The sequence below is a fragment of the Neofelis nebulosa genome, chromosome 10 (assembly GCF_028018385.1).
Source record: "Neofelis nebulosa isolate mNeoNeb1 chromosome 10, mNeoNeb1.pri, whole genome shotgun sequence".
Lineage (NCBI taxonomy): Eukaryota > Metazoa > Chordata > Mammalia > Carnivora > Felidae > Neofelis > Neofelis nebulosa.
In genome coordinates, this window is record NC_080791.1 from 41,193,902 (window position 1) to 41,208,066 (window position 14,165).

The window sequence follows — 14,165 nt, forward strand, 5'->3', positions numbered from 1 at the left end:
GTGGTGAGCAAAACAAACAAATCCCCTACCCTGAGCTCCAATGCCCCAAGAAAGTAAGAGAATTGAGGATTTTTTTAAAAAATTTTTTTTCAACGTTTTTTATTTATTTTTGGGACAGAGAGAGACAAAGCATGAACGGGGCAGGGGCAGAGAGAGAGGGAGACACAGAATCGGAAACAGGCTCCAGGCTCCGAGCCATCAGCCCAGAGCCTGACGCGGGGCTCGAACTCACGGACCGCGAGATCGTGACCTGGCTGAAGTCGGACACTTAACCGACTGCGCCACCCAGGCGCCCCGAGAATTGAGGATTAAATGAGGTAATATATATACAGTCCACGGCATACAGCAGATAATAAATGGTGACTAGAAAGTCCCCTGTAGGTATTTATATTCTATACTTATATTTCTATTTCATACTTAGGTTATGAAATAGAAAAAAATTCCAACAATGTGCTTTTCCAGAACCATTATTTTCCAGAGAATAAGCACAGGTAAACCTTTCAGGATGTGGATTCCATCCCACTGGCTCTTTCTCAGAGAAGCATCTGTCCCTCTGTTCCAGTTGGGCTGGACTTCAATAACTTGCATCTTTCCTGCCTGAATGAGTCAGACCCTGGTGATCCAGGAACCACTTCTCCTCCCCAGATGCCTGGGCTCCAGAGTCAGCCATAGGTCTCTCCTTAGCCCAAAGCAAAAAGCCTTTTCTTCCTTTAGCCACTCCCATCACCTCATGCTTTCTACCTGATTAGATGATGAGAACTAGAATTATGTCCTCAACACTTCTGTGCACAGGTCCACTCTGCTCAAGCAAAATGTGGCCTTGAAGGAATTGTTCATGATCTGAGCACCTACATTTTTTGTCACCAGATGGCTGACCAAGAGAACAAACTATGTTTGGTGTCTTTAATATGCTCCCAAGCAATGCCAAGCAAAGCACTGAAATACATTTTATTTTTATTTATACATTAGCAACTCTGTAATCTTTACTTGGAGACTGCTGCCAGTCCATTATTCACCAGTATTTACTGACTATCCATTACACGCAAAATGCTGTGCTAGATGTTAGGGCTGAAAGTCTGGAGCCAGCATCCATGCTCCTCCCTGTTATATATCAGAGGAAATATCACTAGACTAGGAAGCAGAAAACAGGAGTTCCAGTCTTGGCTGTGGCATATGATCCTGAACAATGCATTTAAATTCAATGGGAAACCAGAACAATATAAAAACAGTTAACATTCATGGAGTTACTATATGTTTGGCAATGTGCTAAGTGCTTTACATATATTATTTTATCCTCAGAGCAACCCAGTGAATGTTGTTCATTTTATCACTATTCTCCTTTTTATGTAAGTGAAGTGAAGCTTGGAATGCCCCCCACCCCACTACCGCTGCTGGAAAAACCAAAGTTGAAGCTACATCTTACTCCGGAGCACTGAGGCTTAGCCTTCATTCCCCAGAGTTGTTTATTATAAACACCTAATTGGGGTGCCTGGGTGGTTCAGTTGTTTAAGCACCCAACTTGGGCTCAGGTCACGGTCTCACGGTTCGCGGGTTCAAGCCCCACCTCAGGCTCTGTGCTAACAGCTCGGAGCCTGCTTTGAGTTCTGCGTCTCCCTCTCTCTCTGCCCCTCCCCTACGTGTGCCTCTCACTTTCTCTCTTTCTCTCTCTTTCTCAAAAATACCTGAACATTAAAAAAAAAAATTATTGTAAACATCTAATTAGTATCTATTAAAGAGCACTCTGAGTTCTTAACAAATGTAGAGAATACTTTTTCCACTGTTAAACCTTTGAAACAAAGAGTTGTATCTGATTCTTGTGTATACCTTCCTCATGCTTAGCATGAATGAGCAGGTGATCAAGCAGCATTTATTGGATAAAACATTTGTATACCTATGCTACCTTATTCCCGGCCCTACTGCCACATCAAATTTATCTCCATGACCACGGAACTGTCCCAACTGTTGCTATTTACAGGATGGGGATTTGATACAATTTACGTACTGAAATGAAGTACCCTTAGCTCTAAACTTCTGTTTTTCGATCACTTCACAATTTTAAGTGCACACAGATATGTAAAAGACTAAACAGTCATCCTTGGGAATTTCTACCCTGTTAAACTGAGAATCCATCCTACAATATTGTCATGACTACGGTATGAAGACAGTGCAAAAATGCCAGGGGAGCACCAAGCAGACAGTGCTCATTCAGGGAGAATAAATAGAGAAAGGCATCCCAGAGAGGTTATTTTGGGGAGGATTTTCAAGGAAAGAAATGGCAGGTGGCTGTAAATGCTCTACCAGGATATGATACACCAACCCTCTCCTCTGGTTTTCTTCCCTCTTCCCTTGGTCTCCTAACATCATAAGACTAACGGTAAAATATTTCTTTTAAATAACATTTATTGTTTTTTTTAAATCTTGTTTTGTGTGTTAAATAGTTATAAATTTGCAAGTGCAGAGTAGATGAGGCATTATGGCAGACACCTCTTCTACACCACTTGAGATCTGCCTGTGTGTTTTCCAGCTGCCACTCTGTACCAGCTCCCTCGGCTTCATGCAGACTGCCTCAGGCCAGAGACAAGACACTCCACCTGGTGTCCATGTGGGTGCAGCCCCGACGTACAGGAGAATGAACACTCTCTTGTGAATCTTTGTCCAACGGGAGATGGGTACCTGTGGATAAAGTCTCTTCTTTCCCATCTTCCTACGGATGATCTTGAGGGTCTGGTTATACAGCTTCCTGGACAGTACTGTGGGGATCAGCCTGATAATGCATTTGTGTGGGCTCTCCTTCCTTCTCTGCTTCTCTCTCCTTGTCCCCGTCCCTGCCCCCCCCCCAACTCTTGCTTCCTTGAATTGTGTTCCCAATAAATTAATAGCACACATACCCTCTGCCACAGGCTCCACTTCCTGAGGGACATAGGTTATGGCAAACATTGAAAGTGGAAGCTTAACATCTTAGCAATGAATATCCTTAAAATTAGGCCTTGAGTTTTGACTCATGGATAGCAAATGTCATAACCTGAAATATAAAGTGAAAAGGCATCAATTTATTTGTTGGACTAGCCTACACACTTAAAAATCACATTCTTCAAAAATATTTAATGAAAATGACCTGGGTTCATGTCCACAATATTAAAGATGAATAAAAATAATCCATTTATTCTCTGTGACCTAATTTTATGTAAAATGTGTATTTATGTACATGTAAGGGTGACATGAAAAAAACCCATTAAATGTTTTTGTTTTTAATGTTTATTTATTTTTGAGAGGGACAGAGACAGAATGCAAGTGGGTTCGGGTCAGAGAGAGAGGGAGACACAGAATCTGAAGCACGCTCCAGGCTCCGAGCTGTCAGCACAGAGCCGGACTCGGGGTTCGAACTCATGAGCTGTGAGATCATGACCTGAGCTGAAGTCAGATGCTCAACTGACTGAGCCACCCAGGTGCCCCACCCACTAACATGTTAATTGTGATTATCTCCAGGTGGTGGTATTATGGATGGTCTTTATTCTTTTTATATATCTTTCTGGAATTTTCCTAATTGTCTATGACCATACTTTACTTTTAAAGTTAAAGGAAAAAATTGCCAGTTATTAGAAGTGAGCACAAAGAGTCATTTATTCCTTCTTTTAAATTTTTTTCTCCATAAAAGCAAAAGTGTTTTTCTGCCTGATGAAGCACAGTGGCATCCAGATCCTCACCTTTTTCACAGATCAAGAATTGGTATGTTTTATGCCGTAATTCAATTGCCAATAGAAACCCAGAGATGTCTTCATACTTTGGGTCTGTGGGAGGTGCCATGCAGTGAGGCTGAGCACACATTCACCTGGTGGGAGGATGACATTAATGACTATTATGATGGGGGAAGAACACTGAGTGAGTCCTAACAGCATACATAAAGCTGTTGTCAGAGCACAGAGGTAGACATGGCCCCAAAGCCTAGATTTAATCTCCATTTCTGTAAGGCATCCTGGCAGCCCTTAGCATCACCCTCAATGGGTGATGATTGATAAGGAGAAATAAGCACAGAGAGTTTTTTGTATCCTTAGCATCATAATTGCTTTATATACAGGAGCAGTAGGTGACTGCCTATCTAGGTTAGTGAGAAGATTATGGCTAGCCCCCAGTCTGTCAGACATGCCTGAAATTCCACCATTATTACCTCACTGTGATGGATTAAGTGATACCCACCACCAGGTTAGGCAGAGTCCCTCAGCATACTCCTGGGAAAATATTATACCATTATCAGTCCTTATCATTTAAATTAAATGTCATATTTTTACTTCTTTGACAACAAATTAACAACAGATTAAGAGGACAAGGAGTAAAGAAAGGACAGAATTTGACATCAAACACTCTACAAAAGCAAGTTACTGCCTAGTATAAAGGAGGTTAAAATGGATATGTACCAGCTACCAAAATAAGGATTTAATATCTATCCACCTACCTACCTATCTCTCTGTCTATCCATCTACCTAATCTCCATTTATCAAACATGACTTCGGGTCTATTTGACTGCAGAGTCCATATGGTAAATCACCCCCGATTCTTCACCTTTTCTCTATTTGTTTCCTTTGCCATGTGACTTTACAGTTGTCCCCTCTAAGCTTTGAGCTCAGCTACAAGTCTTACTTAGACCAATGGCGTATGAATAGAAGTGAAGCCCCTGCTTATTTCCATTTGTTCCACACCATTGTCAGGAGAAGAGCAAGTCCCAACTGGCCCACTGATCCAAGGAAGATGGGAGATACTTGAAACAGCTTCCCCAAATGAATGCAGACTAGATCAGCTGACCCCCAGGAGAGCTCCAGATGCATAATCAATAATTAATGATTCCTATTTTATGTTTATTTTTTAGAAAGCTCCATTTTTTGTTTTTGTTTTAAAATGTTTATTTATTTTTAATTAAAAAATATTTATTTATTTTTGAGAAAGAGAAAGAAAGCACAAGTGAGGGAGGGGCAGAGAGGGGGAGACAGAATTCCAAGCAGGCTCTGTGCTGTCAGCTTGAACTCATGAACCATGAGATCATGACCTGAGCTGAAATCAAGAGTCAGATGCTCAACCGAATGAGCCAACCAGGTGCCCCTAATGATTCCTATTTTAAACCGCCAAGTTTGGAGTGATCAATTACATAGCTGAGTGACACAATGCTCTTTGAATTTCTATAAGTTCATTGTATCATAGCTCAAATAAGTTTGAGCATCTTGTTTACAGGAACTATTTTTTCTCCAGAAAAATATTTAGCACATGGTCTGTGACTGGTAATGTTTACTGAATGAATGATTCCCAACCTCCCTTTCCAGTCTTAAATCTATGTTATAGGTTAAACTGGATACCCCCGCAAAAGATATGTTGAAGTCCTAACCAACCCCCTAGTACTTCAGAACATAAACTTATTCAGAAAAAGTGTCTTTGCAATAGTGATCAAGTTAAAATAAAATCATTAGGGTAGATTGTAACCCAGTATGACTGACGTCCTAATAAAAAGGGGGAGTTTGGACACAGAGACAGACGCACACAGAGGGAAACGATCTGAAGACACAACAAGGAAGGTGGCCATGTCACCCGGCTGAAGAAACTACAAGTTAAGGAACACCAAAGGTTACCTGCAACCATCAAAATCTAGGAAGATGCAAGGAGAGATCCTCCCTAGAGACTATACAGGGTGTAGCCCTGGCAACCCCTCGATTTTAGACTTCTAGCCTTCAGAGCTGTGAGATGGTGCATTTCTGCTATATGGGCTGCCCCAGTGTTTGGTGCTCGGTTACAAGGGTCATTAGAAACCAATCCAGCCCTCTGCTCTGCTCCTCACTCTCTACCTCAGCCATGCCACTCCCATGCCCGTTTACTCCTCTCTCCCCTTATTTATACAACTCCTCTGTTTGGAATTCTCTCCTTTCCCTTCCTCAGTGATTTAACTTCTTATTCAACCTTCCAACCTCAATAGAAATCTCGCCTCCTCTGAGAAGCCTGATCCAAATACCATAGGGAGAGTGCATTTCTCACTGTACCGTGTTCTCATCTTCCCTGTTTCATGGCCCTCCTAAGGTATTTGTCACATTGTAGTTGATTACCTGTTTGGACACTTCTCTCCCACCCCCACCGCCAAGGCTGTAAACTTCTGGAGGACAGGAACTGTGTATTATTTATCTGTCCTTACATCTTCCTTTTCTGCTACGGTTTCTGGCTGGTATAGGCCTTTGGTAAGTATCTGTTGACTGACCATAGAGGTTTAAAGGATGAGGCTTTTCTTTGAGAATAAAAAACTGAGGGGTGGCCAGTGGGACACCCGAATGGTGGCAAGAGAGCACTGCTGTTGTGGGGGGAGAGCATTTCACAGGGCTGGTGAAATGGACCATCAGGAGGAGATAGAGTGGCTACTTAAGCTCTTTCGCAGTGTCCAACTCTCCCCATGGCAAAGATGGGAGTTAAAGTGCACTTCTGGGTCTAGTCCACACACTGAGCATCTGCTCTTTGTCTTTGGAAGTCCAAGGAACTTGAAAGGAAAAGAACAAAGAGAGCTGAAAGCCTCCTTCTAGCTGCCCCACTCTGAGCCCTCATACTGGAAAATGAAGATATCGGCGGGGGGGGGGGGGTGGTCTTTGAAGTCGAGAAGATGTGGGTTGGGATTTCCTTCGTACCACTTGTTTACTGTGCGACCTTGGGCAAGTTCTCTCACCTCTCTGAGCCTGTGGTTCCTCATTTATTAAGACAGAGATGATGCTTCCCATTTCCTAAGGCCGTGGTAAAGATCAAATGATACACACAACCTGAGAAAGAGTGCTGTGTGCTAGACATTCCTAACAGCCGGCTCCCCTGCTTTAGGCCCAATCAACTAACAATTCAACCCACAATGGGAATGTTGCCTCTCCTGCAACACAAGCAAGTGGTTAGAACAGTCTGATCTTCAGATCATACTGGCTTATTCTGCGGGAATCACGGTAAAATATATGAAAGTGATTAAAGGGCAGGAAAAGAAAAATGGTACAAAGCCTACAACTCTGAAGAATATATGTCAAGTTCAACCCTTTATATGGTTTTACAGATGAAAACCTCACAGAAATCAGGGTGAAAATGACAGTGGACAGACCCTTAACTCAAGCAATAAAAGGGGTCTCTTTTTGTAATGATAGAAGTATAATAGCTCTTGGTTAAATTTATCAGGGTTCACAGCTTTTTAACTGTTGGATAAAAATCACAGTATGGTACCTGGATTCAGGAAGGAATATAAATAATATATTTATAGATGCCAACAATTTTGTGGCCTCATTTCATACCTGTCACCTCCCATTAGGAAATACATCTTTCTGTGAGTATTCAAACACACTAATCTTCCTCTCGTCTTTAGAACTATTTCAATTTCCATTATTAAAGCCGGTTCAGAGGCAAATTCTTGTTCTTGAAAATTGCAGTTCATGAAAATCCCCTTCAAACTGAGCAAGATTATTTCCACAGTGTCTGGTTCCTCCATGTATGCATTTATTTTTATTTATTGGAAGAGGGTTCTGGCAGCCAAACATAGGTTTAGCAACAAGTTGGCAGGTACGCCAGGTGCTCGACATGGCTGTCCTTACAGCCTTGGGTCAGCCTCTGCTCAGAACACCCCAAAGACACCTCATAGACGGGGATTCCTCGCAGGCTCAAAGAGGGAGTAGAGACAAATACAGAGCTTTGCCTTATGGTGAATACAAATATATTTAAAATATATTTACCCCCGGAGGATTAAGTTTTACTATGTGTAAAAAAGAGAATGTGAGTTTTAGTGCCTTTCCTAACCGAGTTCTCCTATTAAATTCTTTAAGTTACATATGAGAAAAATAAAATTAGAGAAAAGCAATATAAATAACCGAATTGTAGAGCACGTGTAATAAACACCTCTAAATCAGGAGGGCTCATAAAAAGAATATTTTGAACCTTTTACTAATAATATTAATATAAAAACACTTAAAAATTAATATACCCTCTGCTGCCCTTTTTCCTTCCAGGAAGCTGAGAATGCTTTGCAGGTACTCTCAGCCACTCTTTAACATGCGCTATGGGGTTGTGGACGGCACAAACTTTCTCCCCCTGATTTGAGTATGGGTAGACCAGACCACAGAGAGGTTAGGGAAGTCTCCAGATTGTTAATCCCCATATTACAGGGTTAGGGTTATACTTTTTCAAATTCTTTTACACAGTACATGTCACTTTATTCTAGCCCAGAAGATCTGGCTTTAACCTTCCCACACAGCCTTCTCCCATTTCCAGAGCCAGGAGGCTTCCTTTATAAGTCTGGTATTCACGCCTCTCTTCCAATTATGAAGTCACTTGACTCCTCTCCCAAAATCTGCCCTCAGGCAGAAGCCAGCTCAGATTAGGAAGGTTTTGTGCAATCTTTTTCCTCCCACAAACTCCTGTCTAACAATCAGACATTCCTCAGAGTACTAACTCAGATAGTATAAAGCTAGCTGAAAAATACAAAAACCAAAGGCAAGAGTCAGAGCCGACTACTTCTAAGCCTCAAGACAGTGTTGTAAGATAGGCATTATTTTCTCCTTGAAGGGAATCCTGCATGTCTGCGTTGATGCATCAATCATTTGTGGAGAATTGTGCTCATTACTAGGAAGACAAAGATAAGAGAACTTATGTCAATATAGTGTTAAATACTACTTAAATACTACCTTCTCCCCCAGATAGGAATAAAAACAAAAACAACCCACATATAATGAGAAATTTTTAAAGAGATTTTTGTGCTTGAAAACAAGGTAAGCCCATAGCCACAAATGAAATAAGCAAAATAAATGAAAAGTAAAGCGGAGAGGGTGTCCTGTTGGCCTCCCAGCCTCTGGTTCAGAAATAGGCAGAGTCAGCCAGGAATCCAGTTTATGCAGGAAGCTGGACTGAAAATGTTTCTCAGAGAAGTGGAGACCTAAGCCAGGCTCAGTGCCTTTTTTTTTTTTTTAAGTTTACTTATTTATTTTGAGAGAAAGCAGCCTGAGGGGGGAGAGGCAGAGAGAGAGATAGGGAGAGAGAGAATTAGAAGAAGTCTCCGCCCACTATCAGCATGGAGCCCAAAGCAGGGTTCGAACTCATAAATTGTGAGATCATGACTTGATCTGAAATCAAGAGTCTGCCACTTAACTGACTGAGTGGCTCAGGTGCCCCCAAGCTCACTGCTTAAAACTAGTGGCAGAGGTGCCTCTGCCACTGGTGAAATAATGTTGAAAAAGTATGTCATCTGTCTTCTAAGATGGAGTTTATATGTAGCTACACAGCTATGGAAGCTGGAAGACATTGTCGCAGCCTCAGGACCAAGAAGGGAGTCAAGCTGGCTACCAGTCCTGCCAAAGGGTTGGCAGAAAGCAAACTCAAAGGTTTGACAGGGTAGGGTAGGAAGAGGAGAAGGGAGAAGGAACAAGAAAGGGAGTAGAAGAATGAGAGGGAGAAAGAGAGAGAGAGAGTAACAGAAACATCTCTACTGAGATTAAGCTGCAACCCCAAATCTAAAATACACTTAAAACAAACAGAACAATTAACAAGGACATCCAAAAGTTTACAAATGGAGGAGGGATTTACCACAGGATAAATAGGAATAAGAATTTGAATAAAGAATTTGAATAAAGATTATATAATAAGTGTGCTCATGGTTTTTAAAGGAGAAAATGAAAAAAAATCCCTATTATGAAGAAAAGATCAGGATGATATTTTTTTTAAAAAAATTAATGTTTATATTTGGGGGAGAGAGAGAGAGAGAGCACAAGCTGGGGAGGGACAAAGAGAGGGAGACACAGAATCTGAACGAGGCTCCAGGCTCTGAGCTGTCAGCACAGAGTCCAAAGCGGGTCTCGAACCCACGAACTGTGAGATCATGACCTAAGCTGAAGTTGGACACTTAACCGACTGAGCCACCCAGGCACCGCCAGGATGATATTTTTAAAGCACAGTAGAAATAAAACAAAACTAAGTGGATATAAAAAATAATTTACAGAAAATACCATACTTTATAGTAAAATAGGCATTCTTTTAAACATATGGAATAGAAAAAGGTGCCACTGTCATGAATTCTCTTTGATATTTTATTGAAGAGAGTAGCCAGTGAAATGAGATTAAACAAATATTGAAATTAAAAGCTTCCTTTTAAAATTCAAAGGCAATATTTAAAAAGTGAAAAGAGAAATCATGAACTGGGAGGAAGTATGAGCAACAAATCCACAAAGGTCTAAAACTGACACTATTAAAGGAACTTGTACAAATAAACAAGAAAACTGCAACAAATCAACAGAACATAAACAAAAGTCATAATAGGCTTCACAGAAGAAGAAACCTAGGAGGGACATGTATTCAAAGAGACGTCAACATTAGCAGTAATTCAGGAAAATGAAAAATATGTGATTTCAGACCTATCGTATTAGTAATAATTAAAATGGCTTATGATACGAAGTGTGGGTGAGGATATAGATCACTGGAAATTCTAATACACTAAGAGATACTTCAATTCTAAGGTATACCCCTTAGAAAAACTCCTGCACATGTTCACTAGGTGGCTTATACAATAATACTTACAGCAGCACTGTTTGCAATAGCATATGACCAAATGTACATTGATGGGAAAATGAATAAATTGTGATATGTTTACATAATGAAATATTATACAGCAGTGAGAATGAATAAACTAAAGATACACTCATCAATGTGAATACATGTCACAAATAATTATATTAAGTAAAAAAAAAAAAGCAAGATACAGAAGACTACTACACAGGGTATACCATTTGTATGCATTTTTGAAATGTGCAAAACTATTTTAGGGATATATAAATCTACAGTAAAATTGTAAAGAAAAACCAAGAACTTATACATACAAAATTCATAATACGAGTTAACTTCCTGTGGGAGATGCAATAAAACTGGAAAATATCGTAATAGAAGGTTTTAAAGGTTTATGACTTATTTTTTAACTAATTAAGTAGTTAATTAATTAGTTATTTTTGTTTGAAAGACAGAGACAGAGTACAGGCAGGGGAAAGGGGCAGAGCAGGGGAAGAGAGAATGTTAAGCAGGCTCCATGCTCAGTACAGAGTCTGACGCAGGACTCAATCTCATGACCCTGGGATCACGACCTGAGCCAAAATCAAGAGTTGGATGCTGAACCCACTGAACCATCCAGGCACCTCTATTTCTTATATTTTGAAGCAGATTATTTAATACATGAGTACCAATATATTATAAATTATGTACCATAGTAATATTCGTTTGTATGTATGACATTCATAATAAAAATAAGTGAATGAAAGAAAACATGTAAGGAAGATAGAGGATAGATCACAAAGCTCCAAACTGTGTCTAATGGTTGGTGGCTGGCTCAGTCAGAGGAGCAGGTGACTTTCGATCTCAGGGTTGTGAGTTTAAGCCCCACATAGGGTATAGAGATTACTTAAAAATTAAATCTTTAACAAAAATATGCCTAATAGAAATTGCAGAAGAAGAGACTAAAGAGAATGGAAGGAAATTGTCTATGTTCTGTAACTCCAGGTAATCAATTCCTGTTGTGTAATGGAATGGAGCCAGAGAGGAAAGGAGACCCTGGGGGTGTGCCTTACAGGCAATATTTGGAAAGATGATGGGGAGAAATTTCCTGTGTCAGAAAAATTACAGGAGTCCTCAGATTTGAAGTATACTTTGAATGACGACAAGGATGAATAAAAATTAAAATATGCACGTCAGCACAATTTTAAGGATGAGGAGAATATCTGTAAAGCTATCCAAGAAGAAGACAGATTACCTAGAAGGAACAATAACCAAATTGAAAAAATACTTTTCATCAGCTAAATTATTTGCCAAAAGTCTAATGGAACATTAACCCAAAGTTCTAAAGGAAAATAACTATCTACCCTGATTTATATACCCAGATAAACTACCACTTCAGAATAAAAGCAAAAAAGAGATACGTCCGAATATAAAAAGACTCTGGGTTTATTACTCTAAGACTTTCATCAAAACGACATCCCAGAAAGAAGAAAAATGAAACTAGAAGGAAGAAATGAAAAGCCAGAAACACTGACAAACACAGACTGATAAACTGTTGGGAAATTTAGAAGTTATAATATAACTGAATTTTTTTACATTGAAATGAAAACTCTAGATAACTACAATAAGAAAGGTGAGCAGTGCCAAGATGAGAGAAGATCTTCAGTATATAGTTAAAACAGAAAACATACCGAGGTCCCCAAGTTGGCTGGGAGAAAGAAATAGTAAGACATTCTTAGAAGTATTTAGAAACACATGCTAAAATTTTGAGGGTAGACAGTAAACAATAAAAGTCTAATAAAAGAAAAAAGAAAAAAAGTCTTCTACACTATCCATAACAACAGGAGAATTTTAAAAAGGATGTAGAAAAAGTATCACTTCAAACGGAAGGCAGAATGGCTAAACAACAAGAATAACAAAGGAAAAATACAGTAAGTGAAAATTATCAAAACCAGAAGATGATAGGAATAGTTTCAATCGTATCAGGAATCACCGTAAATATAAATGTATAATGTTCCACCTGCCTACTGCAAATGAGAAATTTATTATATACAAAAATGGATTCCTGATCTTCACTGCACCTTCCTACTCCCACTCTAAACCTATACCTAAGGTGTTCTTCAGCTTATTTATGGCAACTCCATCCTTCCAGTTGCTCGATCCAAACCTTAAAATCATCTTTGATTCCTTCTTATATCCCATATTCCATATCCAATGCATTAGCAAATCCTTTGGGCTCTATGTTAAAAATATTTCCAATATGTGATTACTTCTCATCCTCTTCATTGTTACCACCTTGGGACAAGCTACCATCATTTGTTGTCTGGATTATTTCAATGGTTTCCCAATTGGTTTCCTGCTTCCAAATTAGACATCCTTCCTCCCTCACTGCCCTTAGTCTCTTAGGCTCTTTTCCCCTTAGACTTTCTTACAAAGCCAGGCATAAGAATCCTTTAAAATGTAACTCAGATCACATACCTTCTGTGTGGAAAGCCTCCAATGGTCATCTTCTCACCTGGAATACAACTTAAAGTTTCTAAAATGGCCCAACTGGCCCTACAGGATCTGACCCTAGTGATGTCCTTGATCTCATCTACTGTTCTCCCTCTTCTTCACTGTATTAGTTTCCTATTGCTGCTCTAGCAAATTACCACAAACTTAGTGGCTTCAGCAATACAAATTATTTTGTAGTTCTGGGCATCTGAGGTCTCTCTGGGCAGAGCCAACATCCTTCTAGAGGCTCTAGAATCCATTCTTCGCCTTTTTGAGCTTCTGAGGCTGCCCATGTATCTTAAATCATGCCCCTCCACAGCTCCTTCTTGACTTTCCCGCCTCCCTCTTTCCTTTTCAAGGATGCTTATTATTACATTGGACCCACTCAGCTAATCCAGGATAATTTCCCAATCTCAAAATACTTAATCACATCTGCAAAACCACTTTTGCTGTGTAAATTAACATATTTACAAGTTCCTGGGATTAGAATGTGGACGTCTTTAGAGGTTCATGATTCTGTCTTCCGCACTCACCATGCTGCAACCATGTGGACTTCTTACTCTTCCTCAGACATTCTGGTCATGCTCCTGCCTCGTCACTTTTGGCTATTCCTTCTACTCAGAATGCTTTCCTGTGAAATATCCTGTGACTCACTCACTCAACTCGTTCCTAGTCTTTGTTCAAATGTTCCTTGTCTGCAAGGCCTTCCTTACCTATCTTACTTAAAATTATACCTCCATAATATTCCAAAAGCCCTATTTTCCTGATTTTTCCCCCTATAGCATTTGTCACCTTTGAACATAATATAGTTAATTATCTATTAAATGTGTTGTTTGTCTCTCCCCACTAAGGGCAGGAATGTTTGTCTGCTTTATTCACTGGTGTATCCTCGGTGCCTATAACAACACCTTGTCCCTGCTTGGTTCTGAATAATTATTTGTTGAATAAGTGAATAAATGAGTAGATGTATGGATAGATGGATGGAAGATTGGATGGATGGATACACACACACACACACACACACATATAATATGTAAGACATTATATACATTATATAATATATGTAAGGCATTATAACACACACACACAGATGACGCAGAATAAAATCATTAAGAATAAAATGGGTTCGAGGGTGCCTTGGTGGCTCAGTCAGTTAAGTG

The 14,165-nt window shown here is 39.8% G+C and overlaps 1 long non-coding RNA gene across 2 annotated transcripts in view; it reads right to left on the reverse strand.

The window, feature by feature from the left end:
* Window positions 1-2,436: 2,436 nt before the first annotated feature.
* The window catches only part of LOC131488566 (uncharacterized), a 33,928-nt gene continuing 22,199 nt past the window's right edge, over window positions 2,437-14,165 (reverse strand). Inside the window, exons 3-5 of one of the 2 annotated variants that reach the window (XR_009250250.1) lie at window positions 3,705-3,829; window positions 2,889-3,022; window positions 2,437-2,673 (exon numbers count right to left, since the gene is read on the reverse strand). This is a non-coding gene — a long non-coding RNA (uncharacterized LOC131488566). Of the gene's footprint in view, window positions 2,674-2,888; window positions 3,023-3,615; window positions 3,830-14,165 lie in introns of those variants that run through there. The other variant, XR_009250251.1, reaches the window with a different exon arrangement.